This window comes from Bos javanicus, chromosome 7 (genome assembly GCF_032452875.1).
Source record: "Bos javanicus breed banteng chromosome 7, ARS-OSU_banteng_1.0, whole genome shotgun sequence".
Lineage (NCBI taxonomy): Eukaryota > Metazoa > Chordata > Mammalia > Artiodactyla > Bovidae > Bos > Bos javanicus.
Window position 1 is genome coordinate 12,595,646 of NC_083874.1, and position 19,079 is coordinate 12,614,724.

The window sequence follows — 19,079 nt, forward strand, 5'->3', positions numbered from 1 at the left end:
GAACACACAGAAGAACTGTACAAAAAAGATCTTCATGACCCAGATAATCACGATGGTGTCATCACTGACCTAGAGCCAGACATCCTGGAATGTGAAGTCAAGTGGGCCTTAGAAAGCATCACTACGAACAAAGCTAGTGGAGGTGATGGAATTCCAGTTGAGCTATTCCAAATCCTGAAAGATGATACTGTGAAAGTGCTGCACTCAATATGCCAGCAAATTTGGAAAACTCAGCAGTAGCCACAGGACTGGAAAAGGTCAGTTTTCATTCCAATCCCAAAGAAAGGCAATGCCAAAGAATGCTCAAACTACCACACAATTGCACTCATCTCGTACGCTAGTAAAGTAATGCTCAAAATTCTCCAAGCCAGGCTTCAGCAATACGTGAACCGTGAACTTCCAGATGTTCAAGCTGGTTTTAGAAAAGGCAGAGGAACCAGAGATCAAATTGCCAACATCCGCTGGATCATGGAAAAAGCAAGAATGTTCCAGAAAAACATCTCTTTCTGCTTTATTGACTATGCCACAGCCTTTGACTGTGTGGATCACAATAAACTGTGGAAAATTCTGAAAGAGATGGGAATACCAGACCACCTGATCTGCCTCTTGAGAAATTTGTATGCAGGTCAGGAAGCAACAGTTAGAACTGGACATGGAACAACAGACTGGTTCCAAATAGGAAAAGGAGTATGTCAAGGCTGTATAGTGTCACCCTGCTTATTTAACTTATCTGCAGAGTACATCATGAGAAACCCTGGACTGGAAGAAACACAAACTGGAATCAAGATTGCTGGGAGAAATATCAATAACCTCAGATATGCAGATGACACCACCCTTATGGCAGAAAGTGAAGAGGAACTCAAAAGCCTCTTGATGAAAGTGAAACTGGAGAGTGAAAAAGTTGGCTTAAAGCTCAACATTCAGAAAACAAAGATCATGGCATCCAGTCCCACCACTTCCTGGGAAATAGATGGGGAAACAGTGGAAACAGTGTCAGACTTTATTTTTGGGGGCTCCAAAATCACTACAGATGGTGATTGCAGCCATGAAATTAAAAGACGCTTACTCCTTGGAAGGAAAGTTATGACCAACCTAGATAGCATATTCAAAAGCAGAGACATTACTTTGCCAACAAAGGTTCATCTAGTCAAGGCTATGGTTTTTCCTGTGGTCATGTATGGATGTGAGAGTTGGACTGTGAAGAAGGCTGAGCGCCGAAGAATTGATGCCTTTGAAGTGTGGTGTTGGAGAAGACTCTTGAGAGTCCCTTGGACTGCAAGGACATTCAACCAGTCCATTCTGAAGGAGATCAGCCCTGGGATTTCTTTGGAAGGAATGATGCTAAAGCTGAAACTCCAGTACTTTGGCCACCTCATGCGAAGAGTTGACTCATTGGAAAAGACTCTGATGCTGGGAGGGATTGGGGGCAGGAGGAGAAGGGGACGACAGAGGATGAGATGGCTGGATGTCATCACTGACTCGATGGACGTGAGTCTCAGTGAACTCCGGGACTTGGTGATGGACAGGGAGGCCTGGCGTGCTGCAATTCAATGGGGTCGCAAAGAGTCGGACACAATTGAGTGACTGATCTGATCTGATGGGAGAAGGTGAGCTCAGGGTCTTCCTACTCTATCATCTTGGACTCTTCAGTTTTCAGGATATTCTTGACTGGCAGAGCAAAAAATGAGGAAAGTAGGCTTGAAGCAAATGCCTATAAAAGCCCTATGCTTCTTGTCTCTTTCCATACAGGTGGCTCCAAATCTACCTAATACTATTTCACTTTGCATTTCAAGTTACCTGTCTATTCAGGTTTGGTGAATTCTAACATGGGACCATAAAAGCAACAGAGTCTAGAAACTGTAGTTCACATTACTCACACTGACAAAACAGTTAAAAAGAGTCATCTCCAACTCTAGATTTTATTGTCATCACACAGGTCTCTCAATATTCCAGAGCCCAAATCCTAGCCAGAAGGAATGACGAATAACAAAGGACAAAAGATGAAAAGAATAATTCACATTAGACTACATGAGGAACTCTGCATACTTACAAATACATGCCCAACTCTTTATTACATTTCTGTTAGGAAGGAAATGGAACAAAGCTCTTAAGCCAATGAAAAATTTGAATATAATGTAAAAGGGATGTTGAGCACTTGCCACAAGAAACAAGTACCAAAATGTCATTTTTCTGTGTTCCCTTATTTACACAAAAATTACAAAATTATTTAAAAATGAAACCTACTTGTATATTAGAAATACACTTCAAATCACCCATGGATCAGAGTCTTAACAGTAAAAATAAAAAAATTTAACTGATAAAAGGTTAAATTACTTATTAAACTTAGGAATGACAGCCTAAAGAGTATCTACAGAATTATCTTACCTCAATATTTACTTGCAAAAATAAGTAGAACTCCATACTTCAGAGAATAACTTTAAGAGTATGCCACTGGTAGGGAAAATGTATGTTTAAAGTTTATAACATTTCCTCCACATTGTAACTTTGAGAGCATTCTACATGAATTTGCAGAGGCTTACCCATATTACTTACATTAACATGAGTTTTTTCCAGTGCAGTTTTCATATGACTATAAAGATATTTGTTTCAAATTAATAGTTTTACTTTTCATTTCAGTTATATGGTATCTATCCAGTGTACATTCTTACATGGTTTTAAGAATGTAAGGCAAATTAAGGTTTCCATATATTGTTTGCATTTAACAGAATTCTCTCTAGAGGGAGTTCTTTCCCAAGAATATGAGAGAAAATCCCCCAATTTCTCACATTTACATGATGTGCATCATCTTGCATTCTTAAAATGTCATGTGACAAAGGCATTCTAATATTCCTTACGTTCAGTTTGTTAAGAGTTCTTTCATGCATTTGAACATAACAGGAATTGCTGAAGGCTTTACCATATTTTTTTTTGCATTCAAAGTAGTTCTCTACAGTGTGAATTCCTTTCTGTATTTAGAATGAACTGAGACAACTGAAAGTTCTCCTATATTTCTTACATTCATAGGTCTACTTTCCATTATGAATGGTCTCATGGTTTTGAACAGAACTGGGACCACTGAAGGCTTTCCTATAATTTTTACATTCATGTGGTTTCTTACCACTGTGAGTTCTGACTTCATAATGAACTGAAAAAATTGAGGGCTTTCCTACATTTCTTAGATTATCCAGTGTGCTTCACCACATATCTTGAAAATTTGGTGATAGAACTAAAGGCTTTCCCACTTTCTTACATTCATAGGGTTACTCTCCAATATGAGTTCTTTCATGGTTTTGTAAAGAGTGAACTCGACTGAAGGCTTTACTACAGTTCTTACATTCATACGGCTTCTCTCCAGTGTGTGTTCTTTCATGGTTTTGTAATGAACTGGGACAACCGAAGGCTTTCCCATATTTCTTACACAAATAAGGTCTGACTCCAGTGTGCTTTATCATGTGTAAATGAAATTTTGAGGGAAAAGTGAAGGCTTTCCCACATTCCTTACATTCATAGGGTTTCTCTCCAGTATGAGTTCTTTCATAACTTCAAAGGGAACTGAAATAAATGATGGCTTTACTACATTGTTCACACTGATAGGATTTCTTCCCAGTATAACTCCTTTCGTGTTTTTACAGGAAACTGGGATAACTAAAGGCTTTACCACACTCCTTACATATATGAGGTTTCTCTCCAGTATGAATTCTTTCATGTTTTTGAAGGGACCTAGGAGTACTGGAGGCTTTATAACGTTCCTTACATTCAAAGGGTTTTTCTACACTGTGAATCCTTTCATGACTTTGAAAGTAACTGGAACAATCAAAGATTTTCCCACACTCCTTACATTTATAAGGTCTGTCTCTAGTGTGCTTCATTACATGTCTTTGAAATTTGGTGAGAGAACTGAAGGCTTTTCCACATTCCTTATATTCATAAGGTTTCTCTCCACTATGACTTCTTTCATGTTTTTGACAGGAATTTGGACTACTGAAGGCTTTACCACATTTTTTACATCCATAGGGCTCTTCTCCACTGGTCTCCTTTCATGGCTTTGAAAGGATCTGGAAAAACTGAAGGCTTTACTACATTGCTTACACGTACAGGGTTTCTCTCCACTATGACTTTTTTCATGTCTGTGAATGGAAGTAGGCCAATTGAAAGTTTTCCCACATTGTTTACATTTATAAGGCTTCTCTCCTGTGTGAGTCCTTACATGTATTTGAAATGAACTGGGAGTAACGAATGCTTTCTCACATTCTTTATATTTATAAGGTCCATCTCCAGAGTGTCTTATCATGTCTGCTCTAAGGCTTGAGAGAAAAATAAAGCCTTTTCCACACTCCTTATATTTGTAAGGTTTCTCTCCAGTATGATTTCTTTCATGTTTTTGAAGAGAACTGGAATAACTGAATGCTTTACTACATATTTTACACGTGTAGAATTTCTCTCCATTGTGATTTCTTTCATGGTTTTGCAATCCTACAGGAGAAATAAAAGCTTTAACACATTACTTACATTCATAGGATTTCTCTCCTGTGTGAGTCCTTTCATGTATTTGAAAAGTTTGAAGGTATCTAAAGGTTTTTCCACATTGTTTACATGGATAGGGTTTCTCTCCCATGTGGGTTTTTTCATGTATTTGTAGTGAAAATCTTAAAAAACTAAAGATTTTCCCATTTCCTTACATTTATAAGGCACATCTCCAGCATGCGTTATCATGTGGCTTCATAAGGTTGTAAGCTACTTAAAGAGTTTCCCACATTCCTTACATTTATAAGGAGTATCTTCTGTGTGGGTTATCATGTGTCTTTGAAAGGTTGTGAACCACATAAAGGATCTCCCACATTCTTTACATAGGGCTTTTCTCCTATATGAATCCTTTTATGGATTTGAAAGGAAGTGTGAAAACGAAATGCTTTCCCACATTTCTTACATTTATAGTTTTCCTGTCCATTGTATTTCATTTGTGTTTTTCAAAACACTGAAGATAACTGAAGGGTCTACTACATTCCTTACATTTATATGGCTTCTCTTCATATTTCTGGTACTCATCTAGTTTGTGTCCACTATGACGGCTGATATGCCTATTAAGGAATAGATGATGCGTAAAGACTTTCCCACATGCACTGCATTCAGATGGTTTCACTCTAGTAGTTTTCTTGTTCACACTGAGTTTTGGAATAAGGCTGTGGTTTCCTGCATGCTGACTACCCTCTTTACTTGCACAGAATCTATCACATGACTCCTATAAAAAATGGGGATCATACTAGTAATGATTTCTTTACTAACAATTTAATATTTATTAGCAGGATACTTCGGAGAAGGCAATGGCACCCCACTCCAGTACTCCTGCCTGGAAAATCCCATGGATGGAGGAGCCTGGTAGGCTGCAGTCCATGGGGTTGCTACCAGTTGGATACGACTGAGCGACTTCACTTTCACTTTTCACTTTCATGCATTGGAGAAGGAAATGGCAACCCACTCCAGTGTTCTTGCCTGGAGAATCCCAGGGACGGGAGAGCCTGGTGGGCTGTCGTCTATGGGGTCACACAGAGTCGGACACGACTGAAGTAACTTAGCAGCAGCAGCAGCAGCAGGAGACTTGAACTACACTGTTAGGATTTATAGCAAAAGTATAGGTTATCTCCCTTGTCTGAATGGCTTTAAATTGAAAAAGGAATGCCCTGCAAGATTTCACTCTTGGAATTATCAAAAGTGACATTCACATATAGGGCTTGTTAAATACTGTTTTCAAGAGAACTATTTTCCAAATGCTGGACATCTATGTCCCATATTATAAAGGATCTGGAGAAAATTTTTTCAGAGAATAAATAAATGTGAAGCAGGCATCATGTGTTTAGGCCACTTCTTGTAAAATTTTATCACAAACGAGGAGCCACATATGAGGCACTACTTTCTGTTCTGGGTGTGACTTACCTTAGTTTTCTCCCCTGGTTTTTGTACTGATCTTCAATGTCATGATTCTTCCCTTTCCCCCCTAAATTGCAGATGAAGAAAAATGATTCCAAAATATTAGAAATTATACAGAAATCATTAGATTCTACATTCATTGTTGGCTGTGAACAGGTCTACTTTATTTGCCAACATCCTCCCTTTCACATAGACATCAATGAGTAAGAAACATTTGTTCTTTAATTGACAAAGTAAAGGAAAGCTGTCATCCTCACCTATTGAGGCCAGGTTTCTGAAGGTTTCTCACATCACATCTCTGTAGAGTTTTTTCTATAAAGGATTCAGTAAAGCCCACTCCTCTGGGCTGAAATTCATAGTCACATCTTCAATAGCCTAAAACTAAGTCCTAAAACATCCCAAATATGTGTATAGCAGGATGTGTGACACTGATGGGACTAGACATCTATCTATACACCATTTATATGAATAGGTTATGTATGATTCTGTCATCTCCAAACATTTATTTTATGACTTGATCATCAGGAATTTACTGTCTATACGTCCTCACAAATTTAGCAGCATAATGAACATGGACATATTTACTCTGATCACATTACATCTTATTTCTCACTAACAACAGGGTCCAGAATATGCGGAGAAGTGAGAGACATGCTATATAAATGAAGCAAATGTTACAATTTTAAGACCATCAATACCTTGTCAGGAAAAACTTCCATATTCTTCACTTTACTCACCATTTATAGCACTTATGAGGCAGAGGGTCAAATGTGCACAAGGTTTTATGAATAATAACATAGTGCTGAACTGGAAGCTTTTACTTCTATTCCCAGCACCAAACAAAAGAGTCCAACAAACCTGTAAAACTTTTAATAGGATCCAGCTGGCCAATTTGGCCTTAAAGTATTCTAAGCCTTTAGAAGCAGTCAGATGTTGATGATGGAAAGAAAATATTCTTGTGGGGAAATATGCCTTTCACTTCTACAATATTTACTACAGACTCACTTTTTTCTCTCATATGATGCACTAGAAAGTCAAGGCTTTCCAGGTGGCTCAGTGGTAAAGAATCTGCCTGCCAATGTAGGAGACATGAGTTTGATCCCTGGTCCAGGAAGATCCCACATGCTGCCCAGAGCAACTGAGCCTGTGCACCACAACTCCTGAGCCTGTGCTCAAGAGCCTGGGAGCTGCAACTACTGAGACCATGTGTCACAACTACTGAAGCCCGCATGTCCTAGAGTCCATGCTCCACAAGAGAAGCCACCGCAATGAGAAGCCCATGTACTGCAGATAGAGAATAGCCCCCAGTCACTGCAACTAGAAAAAAGCCCGTGCAGCAATGAAGACCCAGCACAGCCAAAATGAATAAAATCTACCTATAGAAAGTTAATTGGCACGTACAGTTCAGACACTAGGAAGACAGTCTGAAAATCAAACCACAAAAGCCATGTGGCTCATGTACCTCAGGGCTGCTGAAAGGCACACACAGGCACACAGAGTGAGCTAATATGCTGACAAAGCTCTTTATGGCAGATTCAGAACACAAGTGCCCAGTGCCTATTCAACCCTGAGGAACAGATTTTGAGTTGTAAACTGCAAGTGTGTTCATTAAAAATCCTAAGAGTTTGATGGTAAATCTGCCCTAAGTATTTATAAAACACATAAAGGATTCAGAAATACTTTCCTCCTGAAGAATATAAAATCACCATTTTCAAATTGCAGGAGGAAGTTATTTCCTGACCAGCCACTCTAAAGGCTGCCCTGCCACAAGCGCCCACAAGGTATACGGAAAAAGGATAGTTTGAACCTTGGGTCTAAGAATCCCTTACATGATGACAGCACATGCTGCCAATAGTGTATAAAAGGTCTTATTATCTAAATAATTGATATATCTGAGCAGAGTGAGGCAAACGTCTCCAGCACTTTCATGAAATGGCTTCACAAAGCAAGGGAAAGTACCTGAACTTTTTAAAAACTGAAGTTAGGGGCTGGGTTAGGATGAGGGTTCACATACAAGAACAAGATCTTAAGAAGATAGAATCTCTTGCCACTAACAATGGAAGGAAGACTAAGGCTTTCCAATCACTTTGGATTGATGTGGGTAAAAGCAAAAAGAGGACAGGTAAGGATTTTTAAAGCAGTCAGCAATCAATCATCAAAAATTGAAGACAGAGACTTAACAGGTTAGAAGCTAGCATTTAAGGCACTCAGAAGCCATCATTCTTGGCCTCAAAGGAAAAAACTTAGATGAGCGAATTGAGTTCACAGGCAAAATACTCTCTCCAAAACTGGAAAAGAAGAAATAAAGATGGCATTTAAAAATAAACACCAAATATTCTGTTCTTAAGAAGGCCCATACTGAAAACAATCCATTTCACCAGAGGCTAACAGAAAGCCCCAAACACCAAAACCAAAACCCAAACAAGACAGGACACAAAATCTATAAACTGTAGAGTACCGGGTCCAGCCCTTGCAGGAGCCAGGATTCCCTCGGGAGGACAGTGTAGGACAAAGAATAGATGAAGAGGTACAGAGATAAGGAAAGAATTTTGCAGTTAAGAAAACAAAGGAGAGAAAAGAGGCTGATATTCCTTGGTTTACGCAGAAAGCCAATAAAGCCCCAGCACGGGACTTGCTCTGTTCATGTAGGCCGCAGGCTCCCTCTCAAATAGCGGAAGGTGCCCCACCTAGGCACATTCTCGAGTGGGTCTTAGAAGCCCAGGCAGGAAAGTGAACGCAGAGAGCCCCTGCACTCCAGGGAGATCAGCCTGAAAAGGAAAAGGAAAGAGAAAGAACGACATGGGGAGACCAAGGCCCGCACTTTATTTTCCAAAGTAGTATTTATACCTTAAATTGTGCATAGAGGATAATGGGGGAAGGGGTAGAGTCATGCAAGGTCAGCAGTCCTTGATCCTTATCGAAGCCAGGCTTTTTTTCTGCAAACTTATCATATGTAAAAGTTTTAGGTGATTTACATCATCTTCTGGCCAGGAGGCCTGTTAACATTTTATGACCCTTTCTTCAGAAAACTTATTTTTCTCTAAAGGTGATTATTCTAAAGTCAGGCGCCACCCTCCGAAAGCATTAGATTAAGTTGCATTCCTATAGGGCAAAAGAGTGGTGGGCTATAACAAGAAAAGAATTAACTCAAGGGTCCAAGGTTACAAACATTAAAGCTACTACTTACATTTCTATACACCAACTATATTAATCAATATACTCTCAGGGACACAGTAGGTAAAGGATATGGAAACTTGGCAGCAAGCATTAGCTCAACAAAGAAATCCTCTACTAGTTCTCTTCTCTGAGAAGCTCTGCATTGTTAGAATATCTTAAGCGTCTCGTGCCTCTTGTGGTTGGGAGGCTGTGAATCTGAACAAACCTGTCAGGCAAGCTAGAAAGTCATCAGAGGGGTTTGAATTGAAACACTCCTGTTATGCCCAGGAGACTTATTAAGTAGAGTTTTAAGTTGATTTTCTTACAGAGAAAGGTGGTCAGGGATAGCCCCCCGTTAATGTCAGAAGAGTTGGTGAAAGTCGTAAAATAGTAAAACAGATTCTGGTTTTGGGGTAGATGCTCAGGCAGGCCCAGGGGGCACCCCTCGAGTTCTGGCTTGCCTTGCCCACCAGAACCCTCCCACATGACCTTGTCATGGGGTGGGGACTCCCGTGCAGGCTCAAGGCAGTAGAGCAGTGACAGAAGGTTTAAAATACACAAAATGGGAATATCTAAAAGAAAAGGTACACAGAAAGGAACAGAAAAAAAATGAGTAATAATCATTGAGATTTTCCTAAAATTAATGACTGATGGCATGCTGTAGATCCAAAAAGCTTAGAGAGCACTAACCATCAAAAATGCACACTAAGTCTATCATATTCTAACTTGGGAAATATCAAAGAGAAAGAGAATATATTGAAAAAAGCCAGATGGGAAAACCCACCTTACTTTTATAGGGGAAAAAAAAAAAAAGATTAGACTTAGATCAGACTTCTTTTCAGAAACCAAGCAGGAAGAGAGTAGAGTGAAATTTTTAAAGTTTTGAAAGGAAAAAAACACTCTCCTACTTTTCAAAACAAAAAGCTGGTCCTTAGAAAATATTAATTATAATAAAATTGACTGACATCTAGACAAGGTAACAGAAAAGGCAAAACAGAAATAATATCAGAAATGAAAGGAAGGAGAAATGAACATAAAAAGATTTGATACAATTCAACATCCATTTATGATAACAAACTAATAATAGAGGGAACTCTTTGTTTTGGAAAAAAATCAACAAGACACCTGCAGCTAACATCATGCTTAGATACAACACCAAAACTAAACAATCCATGAAAGGAAAAACCAGTAAGTGTCCCTTCATTAAAAGGAAAACTCCTGTGGTGGAGAAAGTGTTAAGAGAATGAAAATCACAGACTAGGAGAGTGTCTCTGTAATGTACATATCTGATAAATGACTAGTAATTTCATATACACAAAGGATTCTTAAAACTCAACAGTAAAGAGATAAACAACTCAATTAAAAACGGGAAAAAGATCTGAATAGATGTCACACCAAACAAGATACACAGGTGGGAAATAAGCAATATGAAAACATGCTGAACATGTCTTTGGGGAATTATTAATATAAATAAAACAACAATAATATGTCACTACACACTTATTAAATGACTAAATTCAAAACACCAAACATTAGTGAAGATGAGTAGCTGCTGGTAATCCTCATTCCTCGGTGGTGGGAATGAAATTTGGTATGCCTACATTGGACGATAAGAACTTCCCATGAATCCTTAACATACTCATACATATAGGAAGATCCAGCAATCTCTGCTCTTTGGTAGAGACATAAATTAGCTGAAACCTTCAGTACACACAAAAGCCTAACACGAATGTTTGTATGTGCTTTACTCATAATTGATAAGAGTTAGAGTTAAGAATGTCCTTCAAGAGTCAAATGGATAAACAATCAGTGTCATTACTACTATAAGAAGATGAAATATTGTTCAGTGAAAAAATGAAATGAGGTATCAAGCCATAAAAACACATGAAGGAACCTCAAAAGTACATCAGTAAGTGAAAGACGCCAATCTGACAAGGCAACATAAGATTCCAAGTAGATGATATTTTGGAAAAGACATTATTATGAGCCATAAAAATATCTTTGGTTCTGAAGGATTTGGGGTTTGGAGGAAGAGATGAATGAAAAGGTGAAGCATAAGGGATTTTGAGGGTAAAGAAATGATGGATACGTGTCATTAAACATTTACCAAAACCTATAGATCTTATAACCCCAAAAGATATCAATAATGAAAACTGTGGACTTTAATACATTAATACTGGCTTAGTAATTGTTATAATGTAATGCAGCAATACAAAATTTAAAAAAATAGTGCAAATAGAAGGGTTATATAGGAACTACTAAGGAAAAAAATTACAGAACCACCATATTCAACAGATAAAGGAATCCAAAGGGAAGAAAAGAAAATATTTGAATCAGCTGAGATAAGCAGACTGCTCCCCTACAGTTGAAAAGGAAAACCCACATTCAGAAAGTTAAATACGTTCTTAAAATCTGGTCTACAAACTTCCCTGGTGGTCTAGTGGTTAAGATTCTGCCTGCCAATGTAGGGGACATGAGTTCAATCCCTGGTCCTGGAAGATTCCACATGCTTCAAGGCAACTGAGCCCATGTGCCACAACTCCTGAAGCTGCAACTAGAGAAAGCCCAAGTGCAGCCACGAAGACCTGGCACAGCCAAAATAAATACATAAAGTAATTTTAAAAATTGTGGTCCAGATACTCCCAACTGCCATAGAACCCTAAAAGTGAGTCAGTCTCTGGGGAAGAAGGGTATGGACCCCAAAAAGGCCACCCCCTCTTCCATTCTCACAAGTGAGGAATTTCTCAGCAGGTTTCAACCCCAAAGAACTCCCAAATTTCCAAACCCTTTGTCAAGGAAACAGAACACCAATCTCCACAGACTTCCCTGTGCACATATTACACGGAATGCACCACCATTATAAATGCAACACTTAGGCAAACCATGATTACAACTTCAGAAAGAGAATCATGAAATCTCCTCCATCCCCCTGTTCAGTCACTAAGTCATGTCCAACTATTTGCAACCCCATGGACTGCAGCATGGCTTCCCCGGCTTCCCTGTCCTTCACTATCTCCCAGAGTTTGCTCAAACTTATGTCTTTTGAGTCGGTGATGATATCTAACCATCTCATTCTCTGTCCCTGCCCTTCTCCTTTTGCCTTCAATCCTTCCCAGCATCAGGGTCTTTTCCAATGAATCGGTTCCTAGGAGGAATCAATGGGCCTTCACTTCTAACTCTCTTTATAGGCTCACAGTGGGGCTTAGTTTGGCTCACCCACCACAGGCCATACTCCCCACTGGAGTCACTTGGTACCATTATTATTACATTTTAATTATACAAACACACTGAACAATCCAGCAAATTCAATCAGTGTTCATGTGAAGAGGAAGAAGGAAAACTGAAATGCACTTGTATAATCAGAAAATCCTCAATGTATATTTCTTTCAGCAAAGAAGATGTTAGTTAATTATTACTTCCATGATAAGACTTGTTTTGTAATTAACTCTATTCGAACACTTCTGGTCTGCAAGTCTAAACTCTGGAATTTCTTTGGAAATCACCCAAAAGTAATGAACAGCCCTCTGAAACTTAACTACAGCCAGGTTAAGGGATGAAACCAGGATCTTAAATGAAATGTAATGATGAAATTCTTTTTTTCCCCTGAAATTAACCTTTTTCTTGCCTCTTTGTAAATGTTTTATACTGTCTTTCAAGCCTATTGAATAAATAAAAAATGTATTTACCCTTACTGAAAAATGGACACTTATAGCAATAAATCTTCTCAAGTCAACAAAAGCAGGGAGGGGCAAGGCAAGGACAGATCACCCAGGAAAGCTTCAAGAAAGGAATCTCCATCCAAAGGATTTCCATAGGATGACGGTGCCCAGGAAAGATCCTGAGAGTAGAGGCTCAAAGATTTCATGCAACATAGTTCCAGGTGGTCATTCTCAGTTTTCCTCCCATGTAATATATATATATATATACAAACAAAAAAACGAGGTTTTAGTAAATACCCATCTGGGAACTTCCCTGGCGGTCCAAGGGCTAAGACTCTGCTCCAGAAGCAGGAGTCCCAGGGTTCGATCCCCGGTAACGGAACTAGATCCCACACACCACAAAGACTTGGGTGCAGCCAAAGAATTAAATGAGTACATATTTTAAAAATAAGTAATAAAATGTATTATTATTAAAAAATAGACATCTGTGGCTCTACTGACAAAAGAATACATTAAAATACTGAGAAAATATGAAATGCACCACAGCAGGCAAACAGTAGAAAATGCTGTGAATCAGAGATCAGAAGATGGTGTTTGGAAATGCGAAGTGAAGTGAAAGTCGCTCAGTTCTGTCCGACTCTTTGCAACCCCATGGAATTCTCTAGGCCAGAAAACTGGAGTGGGTAGCCTTTCTCTTCTCCAGGCGAACTTCACAATCCAGGAATCGAACCCACGTATCCAGCATTGCAGGCGATTCTTTACCAGCTGAGCCACATTGGAAACCCTTGGAAATGCAGAAGGGATTTGGAAATTTAGGGATGTATTGGCAGCTCCAGGAAGTGCTACGCCGGTGAAACCGGGTTGTGGATTTAAGACCCTACTCCCTCAAATTTGAAAAACTCAAGAGAAATCGTATCCCGTTGGGGAGGGATTGGGGATCCCACACACCACAGCTCCTCCCTCGCATAAAGCCCAGACACCGAACCTAAAAAATTTCCTCGTGGTCATCGCACATTCTGGGGGAGACGCCGAGCTGCGGGTGAAGAGCTGCCCAGAGAGGCGGCGAGGTCGGGGCCGAGGTGGCCGCGTGAGGTGTCCCGTGAGAGGACAGGACGCCCGGGGTCCCGACTGCCGCTCCCTGCCCTCAACGCTGCGAGCCGGACCGGACAGGTCCGAGAGATGCCCCAGGGGTACTCGGGCCAGCAGATTCCGAAGTTGACTGCAGGGAAGCCCGGTCTCCGCCATGGCCAGGCCAGTTCCAGCCAGTCCCTCCTCTCCGTCTTCGCACTCGGAGACTCACACTCATCATTTCTACGTTTCTTCAGTCTCCCTAACCCCTTCCTATGACTCCCACGACCACTGCACTTCACAGAGCAACAGAGCCCGTGGCCGACGAGAATTACCATTAAGCACCCTCGTTTCCGGAGCAAAGCCAGAGCGATTGGCTACGTCTCGCCGTAGTCCGTCGCCCCATCTACCGTCCCCAGTTACCTCCCTGGTTGGACAACTTCCAAGGCCGCGCCCCCTCGTGCCTGAGTGACAGCGGGGCGGGAGGACGCTTGGCTTGTGCAAACCGGTTTCGGCCTTTGCTGGTAACTTGTCCCAGCGAATGTTTGAATTTAAATAGAACATTTTCCTTTTCTAAGGCTGACTGTAATCTCCCCTCAGCTTGGTCAGAATGCGAGGTCCCAGGTGTGCATAGGGAATTCCTGATTCAGTTTCAAGATGAAGCAAGTATAGACAAGAGGGTGCCCAGACCAGGACTGGAACCAGAGGGCTTTGTGTCAGCTCTGTGTGCAACTGAAACCAAGGGGCTTTGTGTGCAACTGGGACCCTTGTTTAGAAATGTAGCCGCTTCAGTGTGACATCACCATCTGAAATAAAGAGACGAGCTCCGTTTTAATCTTTGAAATTTGACAAGTTTGAGCTTTCTTCCCATCTCTTCCCCACTCCCATTCATTTGGTACTTTGAGTCCTAGAGCCCTTCCTTGGCCCGGATGGGAAGTTTGAGCCAGGCAGGCATAGCTGGGGGTACTCTTCTCTAAGCAGAGGGTGTGAGACGTGTCATTAAAATATTAGGTTTCATTAAATTCAGTTTACATAGGAAGGTAATTTATTTTAGATCAATGTTAGCTTGTGTCCCTAGAGAACATTGAAATTTAAACAGCTATAAGATCCCTAAGGCAACTGAATTCCTATTTTCACTAATTATAACAACAACAAAACAAACCATAATGTAAATGTGAGATGCCCCTGGAAACTCAGGAGAGACAATGCTCTCCTGAGGTATAAATTACTAACAAAGTGGCCTATAGTTGAGTATGGCAATATGATTTGAGATACTGTATTGTATAAGTGAAATTTGCTGAGATGGGGATCTTAAGAATTCTCACCACACACACACACACACACACACACACACACACAAGAACAATTTGAGGTAATGGATGTTTTAAATAACCTGGAAATTCTTAGATGTCTAAGAGCAAGAATTGCTGAACTCTGCATTGCAAAACTCTTAATGCATTTATCCACTTACCTGGACACTTTTGAGATCCAGCACACATACTATATAATGGACCCTTTAATGTCTATAACTCACTGATTTTCACTGAAACTGAGTTTCCTCTGAAATGAAGTTCCCTCACTGAGCTTATAAATTAACCTCTCTATTAAAAACTTTATTCCTTTTATTATCCCTTTTGATCTCAATCTTCTGACCTCAATGCTGACTGAACACTAATCAACTGGAGTCAGATGACTACAATTGCTGTTGTAGATAACATTGTTGTTCTTGTTTAGTTGTTAAGTCCTGTCCAACTCTTTGCAACCCCATGGACTGTAGCCCGTCAGACTCCTCTGTCCATGGGATTCTCCAGGCAAGAATACTGGAGTGGGTTATCATTTCCTCTTCTGGGGGATCTTCCTGACCCGGGGAACAAAACTGCGTCTCCTGGATTGGCAGGTGGATTCTTTACCACTGAGTCCCCAGGGAAGCCCAGATAACATTCTTAATGTACTACAATTGTTATTATAGATATCATCATTAATGTACATACTCAGGTTGTCTCTCCAGGTCAAGATAAGCTAACAGACCTCCAGGCCATGGCCCATCTGGGCTGAGACTCATAAACCAGGGACATCCTGACTCCCGAAACTATGACTAAGAAATGTCACAGGAGTGTCACAAGATGATGATCAATCCCAGCCTCTTTGTTTTTCCCCCTTTAAAAAAACCCCTTAACTCACAGACTAAGTTGGAGTGGATCTGAGATTTGTCTCCCACTCCCTTCCTTGGCTCCCTGCAAACAAACCCGTACTTTGCTGCAGATACCTGGTGTCAGAGCTTAGCTTTCTGTGCTGTGGGCACACGAGCCCTTGCTCATAGCATCAGTATATTCACAGGCAGATGTAACTGCTACTAGAGTCAATTTCAGAATATTTTCCTGTCCTCAAAAAGAAACTCCTTTCAAGACTTCCTGGTGATCTAGTGGCTAAGACTCCTCGCTCCCAATGCAGGGAGCCTGGGATAGATTCCTGGTTGAGGAACTAGATCCCAAATGCTGCAACTAAGGATTCCAAGTGCCGCAACTAAGACCCAGTGCAGCAAAATAAACACGCACACACAAACTCCTCTGCTCTTTAGCTATCACTCCCAATCTTCCCAATTTCTTCTTCTAGTCCCTGTGCCTAGACTACCACTAATCTTTCTACCTATATAGATTTACCTATTCAAGGCTTTCAAAGGAATGGAATTGTATAATATATGGTCTTTGCAACTGACTCCAGTCACTTAGCCTACTTTTTTCAAGGTACTTCAACGTTGAATGTATCAACACTTCATTCATTTTTATGGACAAAGATTGAGCGCAGGAGAAGGGGGCGATGGAGGATGAGATGATTGGATAGCATCACTAACTCAATGGACATGAACTTGAGCAAACTCTGGGAGATAGTGAAGGACAGGGAGGCCTGGCATGCTGCCATCCATGGGGTCCCAAAGAGTTTGACACAACTTAATGACTGAATAACAATATTCTGCTGGGTGGACAAAACCCATTGCATTTATCTGTTCATCTATTGTTGTTCAGTTGCCAAGTTGTGTCTGACTCTTTGTGATCCCATGGACTGCAGCATGCCAAGCTTCTCTGTCCTTCACTATCTCCTGGAGTTTGCCCAACTTCATGTCTGTTGAATTGGTGATGCCACCTAAACATCTTATCCTCTGTCACCCTCTTCTCCTTCTGCCTTCAATCTTTCCCAGCATCAGGGTCTTTTCCAATGAGCTGGCTGTTCGTAGGCTGAGCGCTGAAGAATTGATGCTTTTGAACTGTGGTGTTGGAGAAGACTCTTGAGAGTCCCTTGGACTGCAAGGAGATCCAACCAGTCCATTCTGAAGGAGATCAGCCCTGGGATTTCTTTGGAAGGAATGATGCTGAAGCTGAAACTCCGGTACTTTGGCCACCTCATGCAAAGAGTTGACTCATTGGAAAAGACTCTGATGCTGGGAGGGATTGGGGGCAGGAGGAGAAGGGGACGACAGAGGATGAGATGGCTGGATGGCATCACTGACTCGATGGGTGTGAGTCTGAGTGAACTCCGGGACTTGGTGATGGACAGGGAGGCCTGGCGTGCTGCGATTCATGGGGTCGCGAAGAGTTGGACATGACTGAGCAACTGAACTGAACTGAACTGAACAGGTGGCCAAAGTATTGGAGCTTCAGCTTCAGCACCAATCCCTCCAGTGAATATTCTGGGTTGATCTCCTTTAGGGTTGACTGATTTGATCTCCTTGCTGTCCAAGGGACCCTCAAGAGTCTTCTCCAGCACCAGTTTGAAAGCATCAATTCTTCAGCACTCTGCCTTCTTTTTGGTCCAACTCTCATATCTGTACATGACTACTAGAAAGATGATAGCCTTGACTGCACAGATCTCTGTTGGTAAAGTGATGTTTTTGCTTTTAATACACTGTCTAGGTTTGTCATAGCTTTCCTTCCCAGAAGCAGTCATCTTCTAATTTCATGGCTGCAGTCACCATCTGCCGTGATTTTAGAGCCCAAGAAGAAATCTGTCACTGCTTCCACCTGTTCCTCTTCTATTCTATTTTACCCTTCTGTCTGTTCATCTGTTAATATACATTTGGAATGTTTTTACTTTTGGCTATTATGTTTTCACGTACAACTTTTTGTTTGAACATATGCTTGTATTTTACTTGGGTGTATAGGTAGGAGAGAAATTGATGGATCATATGATATTTCTGGGTTTAATTTTTGAGGAACTGACTAGACTGTTTTCCTAAGTGACTGAACCATTTTTTTTTTTTTAAATTTGCACCACCCCTGTGCAAGGGTTCCAGTTTCTCGATATATCCTCAGCTATGTTTGTTAGAGTTACAAGGGGACAACACCCATGGCATTCTTGTGGCACAGGTGAGGGATTAATTCACATCTGACTTAAGTTTGGGCTCCTTAAACCCTGTAATGCAACCAGTTGTCCTGGGGAAGACTCCTTGATTGGCACTGTTTTGAGGCTCTCAAGAGGAAAAAAATGATAAAAACCAGGGTAGAGAGGTACCCTTTCCCCAAAGTATATCCAGTGAAGAAGAAAACAAAACAAGGTAGATAGATAAAATACTAAAAAAAGGTCCACATTTTTAGCCAAGTGGAAATCCAAAATATACTAGAATAATTTACACAACAAGGACTTCCCTGGTGGTCCAGTGGCTAAGACTCTACTCTCCCAATGCAGGGGCCCCTAGTCAGGGAACTAGATCCCACATATCACAAATAAAAGAATCTGCATGCTTCATCTAAGACCTGGTGTAGACAAATAGATTTTTTTTTCAAATACCAAAATACAAACATTTTTTTTTACACACAAAAAAATGAAAGTACACTGCCTGGCTCAGAATTACAACAGGCTCAGAATTAATTTTGCCGTCTGATGTAGGGTACTAAGTCACCTTTAAGCAGTTAATCAATGTTGCTGTTTAGTTGCTCAGTTGTGTCCAACTTTGCAACACCATGCACTGTAGCCCACCAGGCTCTTCTGTCCATGGGATTTCTCAGGCAAGAATGAGGAAGTGGGTTGCCATTTCCTTCTCCAGGGGATCTTCCCAACCCATGGCTCGAACCCATGTCTCCTGCACTGCAGGCAGATTCATTACTGAGCCACCTAATTTAACCTGAGATCCCAACAAATTTAAGCAAGATACCTCTGATAATCTTAGAGGCACTAATGAACATAGCATAGAAGACAAATAGGACAGTGTTTCTCTTTTACTATCAAAACCATGGTTGTGCCTAGATTCTCCATGGTCATAAAACCCACTGTCCTAAA

The 19,079-nt window shown here is 40.8% G+C and overlaps 2 pseudogenes; both read right to left on the reverse strand.

Moving 5' to 3' along the window:
* Positions 1–1,900: 1,900 nt before the first annotated feature.
* LOC133251876 (zinc finger protein 709-like) lies at positions 1,901–4,037 on the reverse strand (annotated as a pseudogene).
* On the reverse strand, positions 4,035–13,985 carry LOC133251877 (zinc finger protein 709-like; annotated as a pseudogene).
* Between the last annotated feature and the right edge of the window lie 5,094 nt (positions 13,986–19,079).